The sequence below is a fragment of the Lontra canadensis genome, unplaced genomic scaffold, assembly GCF_010015895.1.
Source record: "Lontra canadensis isolate GAN:19392208 unplaced genomic scaffold, GSC_riverotter_1.0 scaffold1, whole genome shotgun sequence".
Classification (NCBI taxonomy): domain Eukaryota; kingdom Metazoa; phylum Chordata; class Mammalia; order Carnivora; family Mustelidae; genus Lontra; species Lontra canadensis.
In genome coordinates, this window is record NW_022630995.1 from 32,021,982 (window position 1) to 32,049,960 (window position 27,979).

At 39.4% G+C, this 27,979-nt stretch overlaps 1 protein-coding gene across 1 annotated transcript in view; it reads right to left on the bottom strand.

Annotated features, from left to right (window-relative positions):
- Positions 1–14,499, bottom strand: part of GRXCR1 (glutaredoxin and cysteine rich domain containing 1) — a 177,205-nt gene extending 162,706 nt beyond the window's left edge. Inside the window, exon 1 of the mRNA XM_032852599.1 lies at positions 14,457–14,499. The gene's annotated coding sequence lies outside the window, so the exon portion shown is untranslated. The remainder of the gene's footprint in view (positions 1–14,456) is intronic.
- Between the last annotated feature and the right edge of the window lie 13,480 nt (positions 14,500–27,979).

The following is a 27,979-nucleotide window of genomic DNA, read 5'->3' on the forward strand; positions in this document are numbered from 1 at the left end:
ATAAAGAAGAAATAAAGGATACTAATTTATAAAAACCCATACCTACATCATCATGTAAGCCCTTGGACATGACATAGTAGCAGATGTATTGGAGTGGACTGATGCCTGTGCCAAGTCCTAGAAGCAACCCATCACTGGGTATCATAGGCACACATGCAAACTGGCAAGAGTGGGTCATGTCAAGTCCACAACTGCATGACCAACACAATGACATAATTTTCTGAAATGAAGAATAACTTTTGATAAAATGTCCAACAAAGCAAAAATACTATACTCCCTTCAATTTACACATCAGTTGCATTTCCTGGAAAATGAACTGCATATTAAAATTTATTGGGCATCTGGGTGGTTCAGTCAATTAAGCATCTACCTTCAGCTCAGGTCATGAGGACTGAGCCCTGCATCAGGCTCCTTGGTCAATGGGGAGTCTGCTTCTCCCTCTCCTGCTTCCCCTGTTTGTGCTCTCTCTCTCTGTGTGTGTGTCATATAAATAAAATCCTTAAAAAGAACTTTATTAAAAAGCAACTTGTGTTCATACATCAGACAGAATTCATTTCAAAGCTAATATTTGTATTTGAATTTGTACAGGATAGATACACATTTGTTAGGCGGGTCTCTCCCATGCATGGCAAGACATCTAGAATCCCTGGATCCAACTTTACTAAATGACAGAGGAAACCCCTCCTTAAATTTTAAACAACAGAAAAACACTCTCCCATCATTTCCAAAATGCCACCCCCCACCCCTCAGAGGAGAGTAATTCTCTTCCTTAAAAAGCACTGGACTGATATATCTTCAGTTTCTCTGAGACCACAGTAGCCTTAGGAGGATTTGGAAAACAGATTAAATTGGGAGAGAATCTTAACCCAGTCATTGAAGATGCTCTGGAATCTCAGCTACCTCCCTCCCCAGTACATCCCATCCATATAGGAACCCTGATATCATGATTGTTAGCAGCATTCCGTCTGCGGGCATGCATATCGCCCCTGCTTCTTCCCCAAGACCCTTGTTCCATTCATTCTTCTGCTGTCCATTCCACCCATTTGATTGAGCACATATGTTAAACAGCAGGGATTCAAAACCTTGTTAAATTCCTGCCCTCCAAGAACTTCCAGTATGGTCTGAGAAGCAGTATGGTAGAGATGAAGTGCCATAGACTATGCAAGTAAATAGGAGGGATGCTTAGGCTAAGACACAGAAGGTCATAGACAGCTTCTGAGAAAAAATTAATAGTTACTGCTGATACGGTTCCCAAGAGCACTAAAGAAAAACCTTTTGCAATAAAGGCAAATGGAAAGAGAAATATTGCTTGCATGGTTAAAGATAAAAATTTACCCCTTTTCTGAGTTTCATACTCAATGGAAAGAAAACCGGATGGTAGTCCATTCATTCAAAAACATGGTTTTTAGAACACCTATAAATACAGGTTTACTGAATACCTATAAATTATCATATAACCCTAAGTCCTTATCTTCATTATTTTTTCCCAAGCTATGCTTTAGATTAAGAAAATCTACCCAAATATTTCCTTCTCAAGAGCTCTTAATATTCCACAGATGCTATCTGGTTTTGCCTCACTTTCTCTATAAAAAGGATATACATTTTTATCACCACAATTGAGGGCACAAATACCCAAAAGCACTATGTGTCCAAAGACATGTTTTTAACACTTTTAGTGACTGTCTATTAGTTTACAAATAAAGTGAGAGGATAAATAAAAAGCTTGGTGGTGGTAACTTACCATTCAATAAGTAAGATTAGCTCTTAGAATAGAAATGTTCCTGAGAAAACTGTTTTTGCTATTTTGGAAGTAATATCATAGCTGGAACACGGAACTGAGAAGTTTCTTCTCAAACGTGGAAGATATAAAAACATTTTCCATTTTCATGGCCTATTTAGATAAGTTTAGACTGGTTGCTGCTTTGAATGCCAAAATATTCTTGGTTTTTCATTTGTGAACTACATCTTTCTTAATTTCTCAGCAATTAAATTGTGCAATTTTAAATTGTGAAGTCTAATTGGAGATAAGAACCTGGATCCTTAAGAAGTATAAGTTGAAGTGAGAAACTCACTTTAGCTTATACTAATGCTTTTACTATTGGATAATCTCCATTTCAGATGCTTCATAAAAAATAAATAACAATGAGAGAAATCACATTTATTAAGGATTTTCTAGGTGCCAAAAATGCTCCATATGTTACCTCTTTTAGTTCTTAAAGTAAACCTGTGAAATACGTAATAATGTCCCAACTTTACAGATGGGAAAACTGAGACACTAAATACTTTACTCAAAATCATTAAGGCAGAACTGAGATTCAAGCACAAAACTGGCTGATTCTTGCTTTCCAGATTATAGACATCATGGTATCGGAACGAAAAGACCAACTCTTTGATGTTCCTATTCTCCCACTTCTGGCTGGAATAAGGTTTCTGCTTTCATGCTCAGAAAATGCAACTGGCTTCTTATCCTTGATACGTCCTTATTCTATGACCTGTGCTCCCCACAGCTTCTGTGCAGTAGGTTTCACTCAAATACCCCTTTTGGAAGCATCATGTAGGGGAAAAAAAAAAAAAAGTAAAAGTCTCTGAGAGATGGTAGTACAAACTCACTTGATGGTGGTAGACCCTTCATGAGTCTGATGCCAAATGTCATAAATGTTAGGAAACCAGAAGCCACAGTAATGTTTTATAACTGCTCCAGTTGATTTCATATATCATCACCTCCCAATACCTATACTTTTTCTCCCATTTCTAGGATATATGTACCTCTTGAAAGAACATGAAAACAGCAGTTCGCTAAATCCATCATGTACCAGCCCAATCGTGAGAAGGGAGATGATGGACAATGCTTACAGAATGTCAGAACTAGAAAGAAACTTAGATATCAAAATACATTTGATCAGTTTTCAGAGAAGAGAACCAGGGTGGTCTCATGGATGGTTAGGGACATTATCCAAACTAAGACTAGTTTCCAATGGAGATGTTGTTTCATTACCACTGTTCCGTGCTACCAAGTCTGAATAATGCCTAAGAGATCATATCTACACTCTTGGGTTAAGTTTTAAATTCACTTTGCTTATTGCTATTCTATGTACATTGAATACATAGCCCCCTGAGCCGGTAAGTATTGTTACGGATCCTCTTTCCTATTAGTTCCCCTGGTAGATGCTGGTCACCTGTTTCTCCATTATTTTCCCTTCTACTCCACACCTGTTGGGCTCTGCAGCCTCTGGCTTTACAACTTTACCTTAGCCTTTATCTTCCTTCCATCTCAAATTTCAGTGCAAAGCTTTATATGTTATTTTATTTGGAACAACAAGCAGGAAAGTGAAGCTTGATAGAGGCCAAGAAAAACATTAAGATCAAAGGAGAGTGTCATTATTCAGGCAAACTCAAAGGACCTACTGAAAAGAGGAGAGAGAGGAAGGAAAAAGAGAAGAAGCCAGGCATGGACAGCACTCGAATTAGAGAAAACAGACCAAAGAGGTTTATCCAGAAGAGTGTAACAAATTCATCTCCCACTCAGATAAGCACCTGTGTTCAATGGAAGGGTGGGGAGGGGAGGCATGGCAGCAGAGGAGTCTGGGGAGGGTGATCAATGCAGGGCTAATGTGACATGGGGGAGGGGACAGGGTCAGGGTTCTGACTCCTCTGGGAACAGACTCCATCATGTGCCCAAATAAATGGGAGACAGCTTACAGAAATTGATAGTAAAAAGGGAGCTAGCAAAAGAGCTAGGCCAGAACTGGTCAGGTTGTCAGAGACCCAGGAGAGTATACAAGGGTTCAGGACTAAGCTCTAGTACCAGAAGGACCTGATGCAATGATACTTGCAACAGATAGAAACTGAACTGAATGGAGGAGGTCAACAAAGGAGAAATTAAGGTAAGGCTGCAGGTCAGTGCTTTGAGGGGGCTTGCCCTGGGTCTGTGGTTCGGGCAGCAAAACTGGTCTCCCACCACCTGCCAACTAGTCTTCTACATTAGTCTCTCTTGTGTCAGGAAATGAATGGGACCTCAATGCCCAACGGTGAACTAGAGAAAGCTGAGGCTTCCCCAGGTCATGGGTAGCATGCAGAACAAAACCAGACAAAAGGGAGTTGGTGGTAAGGGTGACACAGGAGCTGAATTCATATCATGGTACTAACAATGTTAGCATACTTGCTACCCATGCAAAATAGGGCTTTGAAAGTGAGGCAGTGTCAGTTCTGGAAAGTTTGTCTTCTCCATGGAACCAGCACCAAAATCTAGCTTCCTGGAATCTGAGCAGCTCAGGACCCAGGCACCGCACAGCGATGAAATGTAAATCCACGTAGTACCTGGCAGAACCTGACAGCCTGAGAGGAACGTTCCCATGCAGTCAGTCCACTTGGGAATCCTGCCCCCATCTACACACATCCAAGGCCCAGGTCTTAAGTCCCCCACAGTGCGTGACTACTTCTGAGAGCAGGAGGCATCTTACCACATATGCTGCAGATCACAAGCAAAACCAACTTTTAAGTAGTGAGAACGACTGTGTTCCAGAATCATCTCCACTACATTTTCTTATCTTAAACAAAGAGACTGTAGCTTTCCTAAGGAAAGCACATTAAAGTAAACATAAAGTTAAAAGTGTGTTTTTAAACCTTCCCACCTTTAAGGCAGTAGGCACAGAAGAAAAAGGCTGTTCGTTCACTGTGGTAAAGAACAAAGGATATCACCAAGGAATCACATTTATTTTAGAAGAACTTTAAAAAAAATGCTGAAATTCTTATGACCTGTACTTATTCAAATGTAGTGGCTTTCTGTACTTCATGAAAAGGTTACATTTATGGTTTCTGACAGAACAGAAACATTTTACCATGTTGGCCTTAGAAAAACAGTGGATGATAAATATCAAAAGACATATAACTAAAAAAGACCAACATGTGATCTAATTTTCTTTTCTTTTCAGTCTTTCCTAGCTGTTTTGGGTAGGCCCTGCCTGGGAGGGTTATCAGTAAGGTTCTAGTCGGGAAAACAGCAATGACCCTAGGTACTTCATAGAGAGAATATTTACTAGAATTGTTAAACAGGTATTAGATAAGAGAGAATACCAGGGATGATGAGACAACTCAGAAATGGACACTGACCGTTTCATTTCTCTAGTTTTGCATGACAAAGTACCTCAAACTTCAGGGGCTCAGCACAACAATCTTTTTTTTTTTTTATCATTATTTTTCACAAGTCTGGGATTTGAGTGGGCACAGTGAGATGGCCCTCATTTGGGTTCCCTCACGCATTTATGTCAGATGGCAGTGGAGGGTGTAGTCATCTTGAAAGCTTACTTGCTTTCATGTGTGTGATGGTCAACACTGGCTGTTGGCTAGGACCTCAGCAGGAGCTGTGGGCCAGAACACTCACACAGAGTTTCTCCATGTAGTCTGCCCTTCCTTACGACATGACTGTCCCAGACTTCTTACTTTACGACTCGGGCTTCAAAAGAAGTAATCCAAGAGGAAGAGGTGACCCCCTCAAACATCACTGTCCTTTCTGCTCTACTCTGTGGGTTGATTAGTCAATATGTTTGGTTTAGATACAAGGGGAGGGGACACCAACCCCATCTTCTAGTGCTAATGTCAGAGAATTTGTGGACACATTTAAAACCACGAGACAGAGGAAGCAGCTACCAGTCCTATGTGTGGGAGAACAGAAAGAGTCAATGTTGAAAGAAACAAGGATTGTGGAATTGGAGCCGTAGGAATTGCTAAGAAACAGAAGGGAAACCAGGTTGTGCTACCCCAAGCCCACAAAAGCAATACTAATTAATACATCATACACATTGTTCTTGTTGTCTGTATCTTCCATAAATAAGCCTGACTTGACAAAGTACTGACTGGTATACTCGTAATTAATTACTAGCATCATTACTGATTTTTTGTTATGACAATATGTTCCAATGAACAACTCTATCAAAGTAAGCTGGCTGCTTTCTAAAAACTAAGTCTTAGATTTTGGGATACAAAAGTCAGGATCATAAGAAAAGACAATGGTACCAAATTAAAAATAACCCAAGAGGCATAATAACCAAATGCAATGTGTGGTCTTGACTCAGACAAATCAGTTGTAAAGGACATTTTGGCCAACTGTAGAAATTTGAATATAAGCTGGGTTTTAGGTGAGTCAGAAGTTTACTGAACAGGAAAGATGAAGATCACTGACTAAGAAAAGAAGCTTATAAAATGGAGTGTATAATACAAATACATACTAAGGTATTAACTGTGGTGATCCCTGAGGGAGTGGGAATATGATGCTTGTTTTCCTTTTAATTTTGCTTGTTTTGTTTTTAATTTACTACATCCATGTGCATTATTTCTGTAACTATAAAAAAGGTTATTTTAATAAGAGTCTTTTAAAAATAATTATGACATATAGATAGACTCACGGTCATATAGAACTTGTTTCAGATTTGCGATTTCAGAAATGCAATGTCAGGCTGAGAAACAAATTTATGTTCATGAACTCTGATTTCAGACAGAAACCAGAGACAGAGATATGACTCCGTGTGGGAATCAACATACTTTTTTTTGGATTCAAAGCGATATTAATGACTCTGAACAAAGTGCTAAAGAAAAGGAAATTGAAAAGTCTTCCTGTAAACTAATTTCCTCTCTCTTGTCTCAGCCCATGAAAATATCTAAGTCTCTTCATCCTAAATTAAAGTTGATGCTCCCCATAGTTCTTTCCTTGACATTCTTCTTTTTTTTTTATATTATATATTCATACAAAGCAGACCACCATCTACTGTGATGACTCCCAAATGTATAGTTTCATTCCTGATTATTCCCCTAAGCATGGATATAATTGCTTACTAAACATTTCCAATTGAACTCCCAGGGGAACCTAGAATTAAGTGTATCCAGCAGGAAATTTAATCATACTTTTTCTTGTAAAACATATTGACTTTATATTTCTAATCCTTATTAATAATATCAATATCAACCCAGCAAATCAAGTCAGGAATGTGATGGTCATCCTAAATTTCCTCATAATCCGACCACCCATACACATACCTAGTCATTTGTAGATGCCTGCTAATCTATCCTTGCAGAAAATCTATGTAGCTACTAAGATTAATAAGTCAGTTTTCAAAGTTTCAGGATAAAAGATCAATGTCCAAAAAGCAACTATAATTTGTATATATTAGCAAATGTTGAAGACTGCAGTTAAAAATATAATTTATAAGGGATAAATCTGTTAAAATATGTGCAAGATCTAACACGGAAAACTATAAAACATTGAAAAGAGAAATTAAAGGAGATTTCACTAAATGGAGAAATATTTCATGTCTGTAGATCAGAAACCTCAATTTACTTAAGGTGGCATTCTTGCACAATGAATATATGTATAGCTTCAACAAAATGGCAGTAAAAATCCCAGCAGGCTTTTTACAGACGTTGATAAGTAATTCCAAAATTTATTTAGAAATATAAAAGAACTAGAATAGCCAAAAGAACCTTGGGGGGGAAAAAAACAGAGTTCTTCCACCTTACTTTACTATTTATCATAAAACTAGAGTAATCAAGTCAATCATCTTTGAGACAGGCAAATTGAGCTGTCGGGCTAGAACAGAGTTCAGAAATAGACCAATACGTACATAAGCAATTGACTTTCTATGAAGTTTCAACTACATTTCAACGAATAATCTTTCAACAAATAAAAATTCATATACATATAAAATAAACTTCAATCCATACATCACACCATACACAAATATTAACTCAAAAATGGGTCATAGATAAATATATAACATCTAAACTATAAAATTTCTAAAACAAAGCATACGAGGAAATCTCTGTGCCTTGTGTTAGGTCAAAAGTTCTTAGATTGGGTATCAAAAGCACAATCCATAAAATAAAAAATAGTAAGTTGGACTTCATCAAAATAAAGAACTTCTGCTTTTCAAAAGACACTGTTAAAAGAAAAAAAAGACCCAGTCACAGGCTGAGAGAAAATATTTGAAAATCTTATATCTGAAAAAGGACTTCTATTCAAATATATAAATAACTATCAACACAAGAGGAAAAAAATGAAAAAGGTAAATGCTTTGAACACTTTTCAAAGAAGATTTGCTGATGACAGGTAAGTATATGAACAGCATCCAACATCATCTATTATTAGGGAAATGCAAATTAAAAACATAATGTGATACTACTACACATCTATTATAATGTCTAAAGTTTAAGAGACTGTCCATACCAAGTATTTGGGCAATATGGAAAAGCTGGAACTCTCTCTCACTGCTGATGGGAACATAAACTAAACTAGTACAACTACTTCACAAAACTGTATGAAAGTTTCTCAAGTTAAACATACGGCTACCATATAACCCAGTGATTCCAGTCCTAGATATTTACCTAGAAGAAATAAAAGCATCTGTATATAAAAATACTTGTACATACATGTTTACAGCAGCTTTGTTTATAATAGCCACAAACTGGAAACACCCCAAATGTCCACGGACAAGTCCATGGATATAAAAACTGTGGTTCATCCACTCTAAGGAATACCACTTAGCAACAGGAAATGAATGAACCACTGATACAAGCCATAACTTAGAGGAATCTCAAAATAATTATGCTGAATACCTCTATTTTTTTTTTTTAGTAAACACATATGCAAACCTAACAGAATAAATAAGTATTTAATATTATTATAATCTGCACACATTACACAGTGTATTGGAGATGGCCATTGAGAGGAAGGGACTGCCACCTGACCCTCAAGCTGGACCCAGGCCATCAGAGCCTCCTCATGCCTTCCCCCATTCTAGGAAGGAATGCTCTGCCTACCATAGTAGGGAACTGTTTCAGGGACTCGGGCTTGAGAGAGTAAGGTGTTGTTGAGACCATCTGGATGGCATATGTAACTGAACCCAGTGAAAGCCGCCATATAAGCGTTAAAGAGTCTGGCAGGTGGGTGCAGAAATCTACTGGTCTTGCAGCTGCCCATAGCAAACCTCCTATGGAAGTTCCCTTGCTTATCAAACCCACCACACACCAATCTAGAATGACCTCTTTCTTGGGTCTCTATTTGCCCTCCACATACAGGAATCAGTTTCAGATTTCACCCTGGGAACTCCTAAGATGTAGAACCAACATGTCTAAATAAATATGCCTACAGGGTGATTAACTCTTATGGTATCATTGAACTGAGGACTCCACTCCCCTCAATGTCAATAATGACTATACTAAACTCTTTTGTGTTCCAAAGTAGAACATTCCAATTCTCATGGTTTGCCATCATTAATTAATTCTATTTTAATATAAATGATTTTTTAAAAATATTTTATTTATTTGACAGACAGAGATCATATGTAGGCAGAGAGACAGGCAGAGAATGAGGGGGAAGCAGGCTCCCCGCTGAGCAGAGAGCCCGATGTGGGGCTCAATCCCAGGACCCTGAGTTCATGACCTGAGCCGAAAGCAGAGGCTTAACCCACTGAGCCACCCAGGCATCCATTAATTAATTCTTCATAGACAAAAACCTTTGGAGGCTTCTTAATATTTTTGAGTTAGGAGACTCAAATATGTCAACACAGCATATGTTTTCTTTTTTAGTGGACAGGGGACTCTAGTCCTGGGTTTGACTCCAACCACTCAGCAACTTACAAGTTTTCCCTAGTTTTGTACACATAGGATTTTGGTCCTCATAAATATCCTGTATGTGTAAGTGCATAAGGCCTAAATATCGTGCTTAGCGCGTGGTAAACTTTCCACAAATGATAGCTACTACTAGCAAATTTCATACAAATACTTAAATAACTTTCAGAAGATTTTTTTGAGTCCTAGTTCAAATTAATTCCAAGAAGTTCTTGGTTTCTCTCTTGGACTGAAAGCAAAATAATCCCTACTTGTCCTGTAGTATAGAATTTCCCATTTAGATTTAAATATTTACTGACTGCATCAAGATGGTAATTTTGACAGAATGTAAACTCTCCCAAGAGGGGGGAAAATATAATCATCATTTTCCCATGTGACATAGAAAGTTAAATATTTTCCAGTTTCTGAAATTTCCTGTTTTCTTACAAAGTATGTACTCTAGTAGGAAAAAACATTCTCAAAAAATACTCAGAAATGTGGGGGTTCTAGAAGAAGAAAAAAATTAAACAAACAAACAAAAAAAAACCTTTCAGTATAACTGCTAGAGGTTTATAATTAATAAAAGTGCTTTCCCCTATATGGAGAATCAAACACCCTAGATTTGCTACAAAATACAATAGGTGTTGTATATAATATTTGGTTAAGAATGGAAGAAGATGGGTGCCTGGGTAGTTCAGTAGGTTAAAGCCTCTGCCTTCCGCTCAGGTCATGATCCCAGGGTCCTGGGATTGAGCCCAGCATAGGGCTCTCTGCTCAGCAGGGAGCCTGCTTCCCCTCTCTCTCTGCCTGCCTCTCTGCTTGCCTGTGATCTCTGTCAAATAAATAAATTAAAATTTAAAAAAAAAAAAGAAAGAAAAGAAAAAGAATGGAAGGAGAAATGACTGAACATGATTTCTCCTGGAGGAGGAATTAGTGGTACGACCTCTTTATATCTTCTTTGGAGCAGACATCTCTGGGCTGTATGCACCAGTTCTAGTTACCGGCCTGTTCTTGATACATAATTAAAGCAGAGCCCAGGTAATTTTCATTCTAGACAGTCCTCTAAAGTTGATTATCTTTTTTATTGTGAAACCACAAAGGAAATTTTAGGTCAGAAATGAAGTAATATGTCTACATACAGTTTTTGAAATGACACTAAGCTTCTCCTTCTGACTCATCTTTCTTAATGCTTTCATGTTCTTTGAGTAAAGATTGCCTTCAAATGTTCCATTTCTAATCAGAAATTTTTGTATCATTCCTAAGAGGTTAGATATCTTTTTAAAATTCTTCACTGATTTATAGCAGTATAGAACTTCCTTACAGCTGGTTCAGCCATATTGAAATTTGTGGCCCAAGTCCCACCATCTTGGAAAGTTGATACATAATTAGCCCCAAAGGGTAGGCACAGTATATATAATGTCATTATGTCCCTTTTTCTTAATTTTTACTTTATGAATTAATTATTTTATATGTTTTTTAGAATTTTTAGACTTTTATGTTCATTTGCTAAGACTGCCATAAGGAAGTATCATAAATTGAGTGGCATAAACAACAGAAATTTATTGTCTCACAGCTCTGGAGGCTGGAAGTCCAAGATCAAGCTGTCAGCATAATTGCTTCTTTCTGGGGGCTGTGAAAAAAAAAATCTCTTCTATGCCTCCCCTCTAGTTTCTGATGGCTTGTTAGTAATCTTTGGCATTTACGACTTGTGTAAGTATTATCTCAAATTCTGCCTTCCTCATCGTATGATGTCCTCCCTGTATATCCGTGTATATAGTTGCCCTTTTATAAGGACAACGGTCATACCAGATTAGGCCCTAGTCTAAAGACCTCATCTTGACTTAAGTAAATACATTGGCAGTGACCCCATTTCCAAATCAGCTCATGTTCTCAGGTACTAGAGGATAGCAGATACGATTTTCGGGGACACACCATTCAACTCAGAGCATACATCTAAACATACATATGCTGCATAGGAAACTTTGTAGCATATCATCGATATATTAACATTGGCCTTCTCTTTGCCTTTTTTCATAAGATGAAGATGAGTTTCTTAAGACCATCAACAGTGTGGAACAATCTAATAGGCAGAAGTTCTAAGATAAGTTACTTCAATGGAGCTAAGGGTTCTGTTAATTCTTATAGACCATTCTGCCTGACGAACTCAACTACCAGCCACTCTGAGGCACAGGCAGTGTACACCCAGCCTCCCTCCTTAGCATCCTTTTTGGTTTGTTTGTTGTTTTCTAACTCTAGCCATATATAGTCCCTGCCTTCTAATAAATTCTCTAAATATGAAAGAATATTTACAGCCCATAGCTCTATGTGCTGCCCACACGACTTTGGTCATCAAGTTTTAAACATAACAGCTCTGTGACACTGCAGCAAATCAGACTCTTTAAATTTGTTTCGGAAGTATTCAAAGAGGTTTCATTTCTCTCTTAGTGCCAACTCCATTAAATTGAATTTCTAAATAATTTAATTGGTTTCTAAAGCCCATGGAAGAGCAGGTCATTGTAGATTCTTCTTCTTCTTCTTCTTCTTTTAGATTCATTTATTTATTTGAAAGAGGGAGAGCATGAGTGGGAGGAGCAGAAGGAGAGGGAGAGGGATTCTCAAGCAGACTCTGCACTGAGTGGGGAGCCCAAAGTGGAGCTCGATCTCACCACCGTTAGCCAAAACCAAGAGTCGGACACTTAACTGACTGCACCACCCAGGTGCCCCTCATTGTGGTTTCTTAATGTTTGCCATGAGTTGGGCTACAGGAGGTGGTATACTCATTCCATGACCCTAACTCAGCCCAAGGCACCCTAAGATAATCAAAATTACCCAAGACAACTGTACCCTAGATTAAGACAACATGATTATTCCATTCCCCAGATCCTGCTTCCCCCCAACCCAATTTCCTGTTTATGAATTACCTTCCTGCCTCCACATCATCTACTGTGTGGAGGCCCACACCAATTACCTCTCTGTCTCTACTTCATTGACCCTGTGAAATCAGCTTTGGCTTCATTTTCTGGATTGTGTCTCTTAACCTTTGCACCAAACACCTTTTGGGTACTATAGTTAGTAAACTAGGTTCTGCTAAACAGATGTCTTTTCATAAAATTCTGAAGGCAGAAATACAGTGAACACCATATTCCTGTGACTCTTGGTTGTGGCTGCTTTCAAGAAATGTCACAGAAATATAAGATCCTCCAACATCAGCGTTCCAGGGCTCGCTGTCCAGCTCCATGGGTTGAGAGGTGGGTTTATGGGGAAGGGAAGCTTCTTGCTTCCAGCAAGGCTGCAATGGAGACTTTAGAGACAATGGTCACCTAGTAGGACAGTGATCCAGTCTTCCTAAAGACATTTCTGGAAACACAACCTAGATTTCTTCCTTTAATCTCAATAATCATTATGTAGCCACCTATATTTGTGTAGGAAACCTCTTTCTGCTTCAAATGCATAGAGTGGTATTCCTCATAATAGTATATTTAACTGACTATGAGGGAAGAGTTTATGCTATGAAGAGTTTATGACTCAGAAACACAATTTCAAGAGCGTTAGACATTAGATGCCTTTCTTTATTATCATCTCTGGGTCATTTCCTTGTGGAAGTTTTCATCGGATACTTCACACTACACCAAATCCCAGCCACATGCAATCTTACTCCTTTCCAGAATATTTCTAATTTTCCAAGTTCATCCTAATTGTAGAGAAATCCACTCTCTTCATTTCCCAAGACCAAACCCAGTTTTCAAGCCAATTTTTTATATCCAAGCCTACAGAGGTACAAAGCAGCTTAAAATAACTCACATGCCAGGACCCATTCTCTTATATGGCAACCATGCTTATCCAAAACTTCTTCATCCATGAGGTAATGATCGTTGATGTGGAAGCCAACGTAACAAAGGCTTATATGTCACATGAGAAGTTTAAGGAGTGACCATCATGGCGTTATCAGGAAATACCAAGTTTCCTTCATGATATGAAAAGAGCACTACGTACTTCCCAAAGGGGTGTGATAGGGAGCAGAATGAAAAGCCAGTGCCACCAGCCTGTTTTTTCTCTCTCCCTCTCACCTTCAGCCCTCAGCTACAGAAATCAATCCTGCCTGGGCACTTTCCATCTGAATAAACAAGTCTTTTTTTCCTAGCCAGTGTGATTTTTCCCAATTGCTATTTTAATTATTATGTTTCCTTCTACCGGTTCCTTTTTCTTCTTTGTAGGATCCATATTCTCCACATTTTACAATTCCTGATGCTGTGTCCCAAATCTCTTAGCTCTTTCCTCATGATTTGATTCTCTTTGTGTTTTTGCTGTTTTGAATGTGTCACTTGACCCTCCAGGCTGATCTCACTGGTGACTAATCTCTCCTTAATTCATCCACTCCGTTTCTAAATTTTAAATTTATCAGATTTTTAACTTTCAGGAAGTCTCTATAAAGCTATAATAGAATCTTGAGTCTTTTAGAAAGCATTTTGTTGTGGTCATTCTTATAGCCATCTGTCTCCTCTAACAGTTTTATCATCATGCTAGAAGCTTTCCTGTTCCTGATTCTCCTCTCTCCTTAATTTTCTCTTCCCTCTTCCTTCCTCTTTAGTTTCTTTTCCCTTCCTTTCCCTTCTCTTCCCTTCCCTTTCCTCTCCTTTCCTTTCCTCTCTCTCTCTCCTTCTCTCTCCCTCCACTCTCTCCCTCTCTCTCCCCTCCATTCTCTCTCCCCCTGCTGTCTCTCCCTCCACTCTCTCCCCTCTCACTTCTTCTCTCCCTCCTCCGGCTTGTTTTAACTCAAAGACACTGCTGAGTCCCCTTAGATTGTGATTATTTCCTCTGCATACGCATGAGTCTATTTATATACCAAGCTAATATGGTACCTGGGAGTGATGGAAAACCACAAGAGGCAGGAAATACTGCTGTTCACCGACAGAGATGTGAGAAATGGAAACTCTTCAGTCCCCTCTGCAAACATCAGGCAGAAGCTGGACTGGGGCTCTCTTAGGCAGAATGAGGATCCCTGTGCCCCTCTGAAGCCTTTACAATCAGCAGATCCACCTGGAATGACATGCACAGGCCAGCAAGTCTTTTCTTCTTGGGGATGCACAGATCTCGAGGCCCAATCTCTCTTCAGGAAAAAAAGTTCAGCTTCTCAGCCCAGATCAACTTCAGGAAAAGACTGAGAATCATCCTAAACTTCCAGCCCATGTCAGGATCGAGGATTTCATGCATATCCTCTAGTCCAAGCACCTGTTTCTCTATGAAAACATGGCCGGCAGTTAGATTAGAGTTGAAAGTGAATGTTAGGGCAACAGGGAGGCACCAGGCCACCACAGCGTCAGAATTCTGATAACTGTGAGGCAGATGGAAAAGATAAAAACAAAGGAGACAAACAAGATCGATGGAAACAGCCAGTATTATTTGCTTTAGCCTTATCACTTTCCACAAAAGATTTAATATGACTTACGGCAGAACCCATGCAATAAACCAGCAAAATGTAAACAGAGATGAAAAATAAGAGCCAAGCAAAACATAATTTAGAAGAGGATATCTAGACAAGAAAAGAAAAAAATAAAATAAGTAACTTTTATCTGAGTCCAATTAATGGCCAGACTATCCAAGAGGTTGCCTGGGATGCTGATTTCTAATGGATTCTAGGGCATCACTGGGATCAATTCACAAAGTGTAATTGGTCTCACTCCCATTAAAGTAGAGAGAATCAAGTCAAAACTAAAAACACCCTTTACCACATTACTTTATCTTTTGAGTAATTTATCCCTACCCTTATATAATTTCAGTAAGTCCGATGTCAGCAAAGTGAGCTGAGTTTCTAAAACCAAATAAAGTCAGACATAGGTCTGCTTCTGGGGAATGAATAATTTAGCTAATGAAACGGGAAACCTGTATGACATCTTCTAAGAAACTGTCCTGGAACTCTACACTTCTATAACATCTATAAGTTAGAAAATTGTGAGAGAGATCAAAGGATTACAAAGCAGATAAAATAGCAAAGAGTGTGACAAATATTTTGGTTGGTATTAATGAATGAATACATGTCTCTGTCCATATAACTTCCTAGAAAACATTTTTTTTACCACCTCCACTACATAAAAGTTTCAAAATACATTTTTAGAGTTTCCATCTGGAAAGGCATCAAGGGATCGAACCTGTCTCTCCCTCTTCCCTGTTGTGCAGCCCAGGCAGTAACATGCTTTGTCGTGTACTTTTTCTGACCCTGTTCTACCTTATACAGAAGCCAGAATCTTGACTACAATAACCAGGTATGATCTACCTAGTTCAAGCACCTGTCTATGGAAATATGTAGGATGATTTTTATATTCATATCCCTTGAAGAATAACAGTGGTTTCTTTGAGGACTACTAAACAGAAGAAACCATCTATATTCAGATACACTTATGCTGAACATGTACACAACTTTCTTTAAATAACTCAAGAGCGTCATCCTTGAGGCTAACCAAACTTCCTTCTTAGTCATGAATTATCAGGAATTACTCTTCCTTACCCAACCCACCAAGAGAAATTCTGTTTTGGTCCGATTTGGATTTATCTTCTTGAAAATTCTGGTGGTAACCTTGTTATTTGAGCCTGTAATACTTTGACCATATTATTCTGAGACACCACAAAGGTACAAGGTTCATGGGAATGACCAAATCTATAATAATTGCTTTTGTTGGTTAGTGCGATTTTTTTTTCTCCAAACTCAGCTCTAAGCTCTGTATCTCTTTTTACTATTGTGATTATCCTTCTACACTTCTGTTCTCTACCTGGTTGTGGAACCAAGAACATATTTAGTAGGAAGAGACACATCCCTGTTGGGGTCCAAGCAGAAAACAGCTAACCCCAGGTAGTTGGCACAGAACACATGGGAAACATATTTAAGAAGCCCCCCACCCCCTTGCCACAGTGTCTCAGAGTTGTTAAATAACTGAATACCTCAAATCGTACGGGCTGCATTCCAATCCTCAGATATTAATGTTATTTCATATTTATAGAATAATATCTAAAGTGCTTTCTCACAGGCTCCCTCAACTGATGGCTGACACAACCCCGGGAAGCAGGTAAATAAGACCTAATTACCCTCATTTTATAGCTGAGGAAGCTTAGAGTCTTAAATCTATAAGTCAGGACAAAAATCCACCGTCCATAAAGCCAGACAGATATACGTTGTAATTCCAGAGCACTCACTCACAGAAGTTCTCCATCTTTCCATTCATCACAGCTTCCTCCACACTCGTAAACCAGTTGTGAAGATGAAGTGAGATACTGTATAAAGAAAAAGTACTGGTAGGATCCTGGCATTTTACTACTGGATGCTCATTAAATAACATTTCTCTCCCCTTTCCCTTCCCTCAGAGATATGGGTCTGACCATCCGGCCAATAAACGGCAGAGTTCAGAAGACAACCTAGCTTCTGATTCTTGACCAAGCAGAAAAGTATTAGCTCAGGGGCCACGATTCCCTTCTATACTCACACTTTAGAGTTTGTCCATACCATGAGAAAATGGCTGCCACAGAAAGACGGGGGGCAGATCCACGCTCTGTGCAGCCTGACACGTGACACAATTTGGAAGCTCCTTCTTTAAGAAAAGAATTCAAAATTGAGAATATAAGATTAAGTGTAACAGGGCTATTTAGTTAGAATAAAAGAAGTCACAGCAAATTATAAAATTTTTCAAGCTGACTAAAAACAAAAACATTCCAGGGGCACCTGGGTGGCTCAGTCAGTGAAGTGTCCAGCTCTTGATTTTGGCTCAGGTCATGATCTCAGGGTTGTGAGATCAAGCCCTGCATCAGGCTCTGTGCTCAGCTCAGAGTCTGCTGGAAAGTCTCTCTCTCCCTCTCCCTCTGCCCCTTCCCCCTCTCATGCTCTTAATAAATAAATAAAATCTTAAAAAAACTAAAACATTACAAAACCCTGAAAAATAATATATTTATTATCTCCTTCCAGAACTACCTCTCTACACTACCTTGTCCTACTTTTTTTTTTTTTGCTGCATTCTTTTTGATCACTTCTTCATGCACAATTTTGAAACATTACCTAAATACAGAGACTAGCAGAATAAGTCAGTCTTTCTTTGAGCATAGTCGATTGTTTTACTTTATGGAAGACAATTTTATCTGGAACTGCCAAACTATACTAAGGTAAAACATTCCATCTGATGTGCTGGAATGTGCAAAATGTGCAACTCTGCAGTTAGTCCTACTGCTTTCGGTTTATGCTCTATAAACACAGGAATTTCTACAAATTCTATTTCATATAATTCTCATCAAAAAAAAAAAAGGTGGAGTGTTATTGACTAGAAAGAACAGCTTTAGTTAGGTGTCAGTGTGAACCCCCATTTACAATTTTCCGCATCTGAAGGACAGTTGGGAGAATTTTCCAGAGTAGTTTCAGGCTCCATATATTCCAAGGTTTGTTTTATCCCTTTTCCTACATGTTTCTGGAGCTGGTTTATTGCATACTACTGTGCTTTTAAGTCAAGATGCCAGACACATCATACAGTGGGCATGGTTTGGTTAACTTATGCGTACGCCAGGGTGATGAGCAATCACATAGGTATATTCTCAGATGACAGCAAACTATGTAAAGTAGCTCATAAATTCCCCTCATCAGATCCCCCCCAAAAATGCATTCTCTGACCCCACACAGCAGGAGAGAATTCTGGAAGGGGGAACAAGTAGTCTTAACTGATTGCTGTTAAAACACCTTATGTTTTTCAAATTTTACAAAACATATGACCATTAGAACTCATTGCTAGGGCCACCCGGGTGACGCAGTGGGTTAAGCGTCCAACTCTTGGTTTTCGCTCAGGTCGTGATCTTATGGTCATGGTCATGCGTTCGAGCCCCGCATCAGGCTCCATGCTTAGCCCTGATCAAGATTCTCTCCCTCTGCCCTTCCACTCATGCTTTTTCTCTCTCTCTTGCTCTCTCTCTGAAATAAATAAATAATAAATCTAAAGAAAGAGAGAGGGAGGGAGGGAGGAAGGAAGGAAGGAAGGGAGAAAAGAAAAAGAACTCATTTCTAGGGCCCCAGAAAGCTAGTGTAGCAGAGAGGGGCATGCTAGATTTACTGCAGGGGAATCCACTCCTGGAGGGACCCATTCCAAAGCACGTTCAGGGAGCCAACTTAATGAGACGTCTCAGTTTTTGATTAGAGGGGGAAAACATTTCTAAGACCTCTGGCAATTTAAAAGGATACGTTAACTCCCCCCAAAGACTCCCTTTACCCCACTTTCAATTAATGTATTTTCTTTGACCACTCTTGCTGTTTTGAAAACTTGAGGAGTATCTAAGCAGAGAAAAGCAAAGGACTGCTAGCTAGGAAGAAAGAATGTCTAGGTATTGGTTGCTCACTCCAAGACATTTGACACTTGAGAATATTTTGTAACATTTTAGCTATAACCGCCACCCTGATCTGCCCATGTTGTATTACCATTTCAGATTCACTTTAACCCTGAAAACTCTAAGCCGAAAAGCTTCTGGGCAACTAACCACGGGTGGTTTCTGTGCTGGCTTGTTTTTATATCACCACAGATCTTTGAACAGTCACTGAGCTAATTCGATTTTCAGGCCCATTAATCTGGAACTTCCAATCAAAGGAGAGACGATGCACTTCCTGGATAGGTTTGCAGAGCAACAGCAACTGTGGCGACAGCATCTTAAAACTCCCTGGGCTGCCTCCAGATCAGAGTGTGTGCCCTTTCCCTGAGCCCCGACCTACACATGGATGGCTGCTGGAATGCCCCAGGGAAGGGGAGGGAGGCAACGGACGCTTCTGCTTGGCATTTTTTCACTGTTTGTCATCAATACAAACAAGGCTGGCCTTCCGGCACAGTGAAATGGATAGCACTTGGCTTTGGAAACCCCATGTCTTCCACTCTGAGTCTTTGGTTTTGACCACTTGGCTTCCCTTAGTGTCCAGAATTCTCTTTCTTTACTGCCTTTCTCCCCTCTAGCAGCCTGGTTTTCAGGAAGATAGCTGATCTAAAACAAAAGCAAAATGCCGATACTCAGCTATCTCAGGTGCAAATGGGCACATCTTAGTGTCCCACCGACAGCGCTGATCAACCCTGATGCCCATTAAAGTTACCTAGAGGCTTTAACAAACACCAGTACTTGGGCCCTAACCCAGACTAATAAGAGCAGACACTGGGGTCGGGTCCAAGCATGGCGATGTTTTTAGTACCTCCCCAGGTGAATCTATATGGTTATTTTGTGTTCAGAGGGAAAGGAAACATAAGAGGAAATCTGAAACTCCATTTTTGAATTTTCAGGCATCAGAAAACAAGGGAAGTATTTTAGGGAGCAGATGGCAGAGGGCTTTTCCAGCAACCTTAAAATCCTTTCAGTAGTCAATTTACTTCCCCCATTCCTAGATAGAGCCTGCTATAAAAATGCTGTACCTATAACAACCAAATGAGAATTAAACCGACCCACTGAAGTGCCAATATCTGATAACAATCCAGTCCCACAACATCTGTAAAAAGTTGCTTTTCTATTTCAACTATGGGTTTTACCAACTATGTTGTGCACATCACAAATACTGACACCAGATGTCATTCTAAAACAGAAATGTTTCTTTCTCTGCCAATGTTGTTTGTTAACAAACATTACGTGAGCACCTACTGTGGAGACATGCACAGGAAGCGATTAGAAGATTAGGAAGTATTGGCAGAAATAATCCCTCTTTTGCTATAAAATCCTATGATTACGAGGTAAATCTCTTCTCTGAATGTTGAACACTTTAGAACGATCTCTTATGAGATGGAATTCTGGAGGCATCAAAGACCAAATTATCTATCCAAATTGTCTCCTTTCTGATATGTCTGAAATTCCCATTTCACTTCGTTGAGTCAATGTAAGTTTCACAGTACTAGTTTGGAAGAGGAGGCCTACACTGTAGGACCTACTGATCCCTTGGCATATATACATCACCAAATCATCTGGAACAAATCTCTCAAGGTTTAGAACCCTGAGCTAGAATGTTCTGTAGGGGAAAAAAGGGACCAGGACAACCCAAGACTCCGTGAGACATGTGAACACTGCAGGCCTGGAAAGGACACAGACTCTCCAAAGAGAAGAGCAGAGCTTCAAGCGCATGGTCCCAAGGAAGATAGGAAACTGAGGTCAGAAGCATATCACACCACAGTCTCCACCTACTTCCCAAGTGTCACCTCGAGCAGGCTGAGCCTCTGTGTATTCAGGACAACCTGTCACCATTTGAACTTTTCTGCCTCTATGACCTTCACTTTACTTGACTTTTCTCCACTAGTTTCTATATGGCTTCATACAACCTGACTCCTGCTTCTGTCTGCTCCTAGTTTCTACCTAATTCTACCTTTCACCAGCTGCCTCCACCACTGTCTCTCATCATATATATAGATTAGGATGATATCCTTTTAAAGATTTTATTTATTTATTTGTCAAAGAGAGAGAGCACAAGCAGGGGGAGCAGCAGGCAGAGGAAGAAGCAGGCTTCCCACTGAGCAGGGAGTCCAACAGGGGACTTGATCCCCGGACCCTGGGATCATGACCTAAGCCGAAGGCAAATGCTTAATGGACTGAGCCACCCACATGCCCAAGATGATGTCCTTTTAAAAGCAAGTTGAAAAGTGAAGCATGGGTTATTGGGAAGCAGAGGAGAGGTAAGATAGGTGCTGGTCACAGGAACTGTATTTCTAAGACACTGCATATTTACTAATACATAGTAATGTCAGCAGTAAGAAGTAAATGTTCCCATTTCTAGGAATGTGCTCATCCCTACCCACTTTTCCCCCAATTCTTGTAGCACTCTCTCTGTAGAAAGAGAATGTTTAGAGCACATGTGAAAAACTCACAAAACCGCCAGTCCGAATGGGAAAGATCTGGGTATGAGCTTCCCGCTAGTTAGTGGGCAAGACCTGAGTCCAAAATAATACTATTACTGTTTTTATGCAGAAATTCTGAAGTTAACATGAGCTGTAGAATTATGGGATACAAATACAATGTATTTTTATGATGTTGTTTTTGCCTGCTATCTCCTTTAAGAAAAAATAGCATTTTTAGACCAACTGCCTTTATATAGTATCATTATAACCACACACTAAGAAAATTTATTTATGTTCTGAAATATTCTGTACTTCAAGTCAAAAACATTAATTTATGCATGCTTTTCATTCACTACTTATAACCCATATAAAATAAAGTTACTTTGAATACATTGCAAAGTAGGTCTAGATTGCCTCTCTGCCTACTTGTGATCTCTGTCTGTCAAATAAACTCTTAAAAAAAAAAAAAACTACATTCACTACATCTGTATCTTTGTGGTAAATACCCAGCAGTGCAACTGCAGGGTCATAGACGAATGGATAAAGAAGATATGGCCCATATATACAATGGAGTATTTATTATGCCTCCATCAGAAAGGATGAATACCCAACTTTTGTATCAACATGGATGGGACTGGAGGAGATTACGCTGAGTGAAATAAGTCAAGCAGAGAGAGTCAATTATCATATGGTTTCACTTACTTGTGGAGCATAAGAAATAACACGAGGACATTAGGAGGAGGGAAGGAAAAGTGAATTGGGTGAAATCGGAGGGGGAGATGAAGCATGAGAGACTCTGGACTCTGAGAAACAAACTCAGGCTTTTGGAGGGGAGGGGGGTGGGGGGTTGGGTGAGCCTGGTGGTGGGTATTAAGGAGGGCACCTATTGCCTGGAGCACTGGGTGTGGTGCCTAAACAATGAATCTTGGAACACTGAAGAAATTAAATTAAATTAAAAAAAATAAACAAAATTTTTTTAAAAATCTTCATTCAGTAGTTAATAAATATCAGAGCCTTCCATAGTTTCCTATTGTACGTTGGCTCTACTCAGACTTCTGAGTTTGGGAGACACTATAAACAGAATAAAAGATAAAGAAGATTTGGGGAGAATACATCTATTGCCTTTAATGTGACCATCTTTATAGCTGCCTAGATGCCTGAAACACCAAAAAGATGACTGTTTATTCATTCATTCATTTAACACATATACATTAAATGTTTACTCCATGCCAGGCACTATTTTTGGCACTAAACATACAGGATGAAGAAAATGAGCAAAAATCCCTGCCTTCCTAGAGCTTACATCTTTGTGGAAATAGACTAAAAAAGAAAATAATATACTAAAATAATTAAATATTAATTGTTAAATGAGTGCTATGCAGAAAGACAAAATAAGCAAAGAAAATATCATGTTGGCAAATAAAGTGTCCAATTTTAAACAGAATGGCTAGGGTAGTCCTTCTTGAAAGGTAACATCTGAGTAAGGATCTGAAGGAGCTGAGGGACGTGAGCCATGCAGGGAACTGGAGGAAAAGGGAAGAGCAAGTTCAAGGCTCCTGAGGTAGAAGCATGCCTAGGGTGTTCAAGGAACAGCAAAGAGGCCAGTGATACCAGATGGAAGAGACCAGTAGATAACATGAAGGTAGATCAGGTGGGATAAAATCAGAAAGGATAGATTTAGTAGAGCCTATGAAGGGATTACACTGCTTTTCCACTTTGACTCTGTGTAAGATGGGAAGCCATTAGAAATTGTAAACAGAGAGTTGGGAGTCAAGATGGCAGAGAAGTAGCAGGCTGAGACTACTTCAGGTAGCAGGAGATCAGCTAGATAGCTTATCTAAAGATTGCAAACACCTACAAATCCAACAGGAGATCAAAGAGAAGAAGAACAGCAATTCTAGAAACAGAAAATCAACCACTTTCTGAAAGGTAGGACTGGCGGAGAAGTGAATCCAAAGCGACGGGAAGATAGACCGCGGGGGGAGGGGCCGGCTCCCAACAAGCAGCAGAGCAACGGAGCACAAAAGCAGGACTTTTAAAAGTCTGTTCCGCTGAGGGACATCGCTCCAGAGGCTAAACCAGGGTGAAGCCCACGCGGGGTCAGCATGGCCTCAGATCCCGCAAGGTCACAGAAGGATCGGGGGTGTCTGAGTGTCGCAGAGCTTAGAGGTATAAGAACAGGGAAGCCAGCTACAGAGACAGAGCCGAGGAGTGAGCTCTCAGCTCAGGGTTACCTTGAACCGGTCCCAGGCTCGGTAAGCTCAGAGCATGGCCGGAGGCCAGGAAGACAGGAGTATGTGGGCGCTGTTCTCTGAGGGGGCACTGAGGAGTGGGGCCCCGAGCTCTCGGCTCATCTGGGCCGGAGACCGGGAGGCCGCCATTTTCATTCCCGTCCTCCGGACTCTATGGAAAGGGCTCAGGGAACAAAAGCTCCCGAAAGCAAACCCGAGCGGATTACTCAGCCCGGCCCCTGGTAAGGGCGGTGCAACTCCGCCTGGGGCAAAGACACTTGAGAATCACTACAACAGGCCCCTCCCCCAGAAGATCAACAAGAAATCCAGTAAGGTCCAAATTCACCTACCAAGGAGTACAGTTTCAATACCAAGGAGAGCAGCGGAATTCCAGAGGAGGAGAAAGCAAGCACAGAACTCTTGGCTTTCTCCCCATGATTCTTTAGTCTTGCAGTTAATTTAATTTTTTTTTCTTTTTCAACATTTTTTTCTCTCTTCTTCTGCTAAATTATTTTAAACTTTTAACCTTTTCTTTTTTTTAATGTTTTTTAACTAGTTTATCTAATACATATATTTTTTTCTTTTTTATATTTCTTCTTTATTCGTTTTTCTCTTTTTAATTGTTTCTTTTTTTTTTTTCTTTCTGAATCTCTTTTTATCCCCTTTCTCCCCCCCTCACGATTTGGGATCTCTTCTGATTTGGTTAAAGCATATTTTCCTGGGGTCTTTTCCACCGTTTTAGTATTTTACTTGCTCCTTCATATACTCTTATCTGGACAAAATGACAAGGCGGAAAAATTCACCACAAAAAAAAAGAACAAGAGGCAGTCCAAAGGCTAGGGACCTAATCAATACAGACATTGGTAATATGTCAGATCTAGAGTTCAGAATGACGATTCTCAAGGTTCTAGCCGGGCTCGAAAAAGGCATGGAAGATATTAGAGAAACCCTCTCGGGAGATATAAAAGCCCTTTCTGGAGAAATACAAGAACTAAAATCTATCTAAGTTGAAATCAAAAAAGCTATTAATGAGGTGCAATCAAAAATGGAGGCTCTCACTGCTAGGATAAATGAGGCAGAAGAAAGAATTAGCAATATAGAAGACCAAATGACAGAGAAGAAAGAAGCTGAGCAAAAGAAGGACAAACAGCTACTGGACCACAAGGGCAGAATTCGAGAGATAAGTGACACCATAAGACGAAACAACATTAGAATAATTGGGATTCCAGAAGAAGAAGAAAGAGAGAGGGGAGCAGAAGGTATATTGGAGAGAATTGTTGGACAGAATTTCCCCAATATGGCAAAGGGAACAAGCATCAAAATCCAGGAGGTTCAGAGAACCCCCCTCAAAATCAATAAGAATAGGTCCACACCACGTCACCTAATAGTAAAATTTACAAGTCTTAGCAACAAAGAGAAAATCCTGAAAGCAGTCCGGGAAAAGAAGTCGGTAACATACAATGGTAAAAATATTAGATTGGCAGCAGACTTATCCACAGAGACCTGGCAGGCCAGAAAGAGCTGGCATGATATATTCAGAGTACTAAATGAGAAAAACATGCAGCCAAGAATACTATATCCAGCTAGGCTATCATTGAAAATAGAAGGAGAGATTAAAAGCTTAAAAGGACAAACAAAAACTGAAAGAATTTGCAAGCACCAAACCAGCTCTACAGGAAATATTGAAAGGGGTCCTTTAAGCAAAGAGAGAGCCTAAAAGTAGTAGATCAGAAAGGAACAGAGGCAATATACAGTAACAGTCACCTTACAGGCAATACAATGGCAATAAATTCATATCTCTCAATAGTTACCCTGAATGTTAATGGGCTAAATGCCCCAATCAAAAGACACAGGGTATCAGAATGGATAAAAAAACAAAACCCATCTATATGTTGCCTACAAGAAACTCATTTTAAACCCGAAGACACCTCCAGATTTAAAGTGAGGGGGTGGAAAAGAATTTACCATGCTAATGGACATCAGAAGAAAGCAGGAGTGGCAATCCTTATATCAGATCAATTAGATTTTAAGCCAAAGACTATAATAAGAGATGAGGAAGGACATTATATCATACTCAAAGGATCTGTTCAACAAGAAGATCTAACAATTTTAAATATCTATGCCCCTAAACGTGGGAGCAGCCAACTATATAAACCAATTAATAACAAAATCAAAGAAACACATCAACAATAATACAATAATCGTAGCGGACTTTAACACTCCCCTCACTGAAATGGACAGATCATCCAAGCAAAAGATCAACAAGGAAATAAAGGCCTTAAATGACAGACTGGACCAGATGGACATCACAGATATATTCAGAACATTTCATCCCAAAGCAACAGAATACACATTCTTCTCCAGTGCACATGGAACATTCTCCATAATAGATCACATCCTGGGTCCTAAATCAGGTCTCAACCGGTATCAAAAGATTGGGATCATTCCCTGCATATTTTCAGACCACAATGCTCTGAAGCTAGAACTCAATCACAAGCTAGAGGAAATTTGGAAAGAACCCAAATACATGGAGACTAAATAGCATCCTTCTAAAGAATGAATGGGTCAACCAGGAAATTAAAGAAGAATTGAAAAAATTCATGGAAACAAATGATAATGAAAACACAACGGTTCAAAATCTGTGTGGGACACAGCAAAGGCAGTCCTGAGAGGAAAATATATAGCGATACAAGCCTTTCTCAAGAAACATGAAAGGTCTCAAATACACAACCTAACCCTACACCTAAAGAAGCTGGAGAAAGAACAAGAAAGAAACCCTAAACCCAGCAGGGGAAGAGAAATCATAAAGATCAGAGCAGAAATCAATGAAATAGAAACCAAAAAAACAATAGAACAAATCAATGAAACTAGGAGCTGGTTCTTTGAAAGAATTAATAAGATTGATAAGCCCCTGGCCAGACTTATCAAAAAGAAAAGAGAAAGGACCCAAATAAATAAAATCATGAATGAAAGAGGAGAGATCACAACGAACACCAAAGAAATACAGACAATTATAAGAACATACTATGAGCAACTCTACGCCAACAAATTTGACAATCTGGAAGAAATGGATGCATTCCTAGAGACATATAAACTACCACAACTGAACCAGGAAGAAATAGAAAGCCTGAACAGACCCATAACCAGTAAGGAGATTGAAACAGTTATCAAAAATCTCCAAACAAACAAAAGCCCAGGGCCAGATGGCTTCCCGGGGTCATTCTACCAAACATTTAAAGAAGAAGTAATTCCTATTCTCCGGAAACTGTTCCAAAAAATAGAAATGGAAGGAAAACTTCCAAACTCATTTTATGAGGCCAGCATCACCTTGAGCCCAAAACCAGACAAGGATCCCATCAAAAAAGAGAACTACAGACCAATATCTTCAATGAACACAGATGCAAAAATCTCACCAAAATACTAGCCAATATGATTCAACAGTACATTAAAAGGATTATTCACCACGGCCAAGTGGGATTTATTCCAGGGCTGTAAGGTTGGTTCAACATCCACAAATCAATCAATGTGATACGACACATTAATAAAAGAAAGAACAAGAACCATATGATACTCTCAATAGATGCTGAAAAAGCATTTGACAAAGTACAGCATCCCTTCCTGATCAAAACTCTTCAAAGTGTAGGGATAGAGGGCACATACCTCAGTATTATCAAAGCCATCTATGAAAAACCCACTGCAAATATCATTCTCAATGGAGAAAAACTGAAAGCTTTTCTGCTAAAGTCAGGAACGCGGCAGGGATGTCCATTATCACCACTGCTATTCAACATAGTACTAGAAGTCCTAGCCTCAGCAATCAGACAACAAAAGGAAATTAAAGGCATCCAAATCGTCAAAGAAGAAGTCAAACTATCACTCTTCACAGATGATATGATACTATATGTGGAAAACCCAAAAGACTCCACTCCAAAACTGCTAGAACTTGTACAGGAATTCAGTAAAGTGTCAGGATATAAAATCAATGCACAGAAAGCAGTTGCATTTCTCTACACCAACAAGACAGAATAAAGAGAAATTAAGGAGTCCATCCCATTTACAATTGCACCCAAAACTATAAGATACCTAGGAATAAACCTAACCAAAGAGGCTAAGAATCTATACTCAGAAAACTATGAAGTACTCATGAAACAAATTGAGGAAGACACAAAGAAATGGAAAAATGTTCCATGCTCCTGGATTGGAAGAATAAATATTGTGAAAATGTCTATGCTACCTAAAGCAATCTACACATTTAATGCAATTCCTATCAAAATACCATCCATTTTTTAAAAGAAATGGAATAAATAATCCTAAAATTTATATGGAACCAGAAAAGACCTT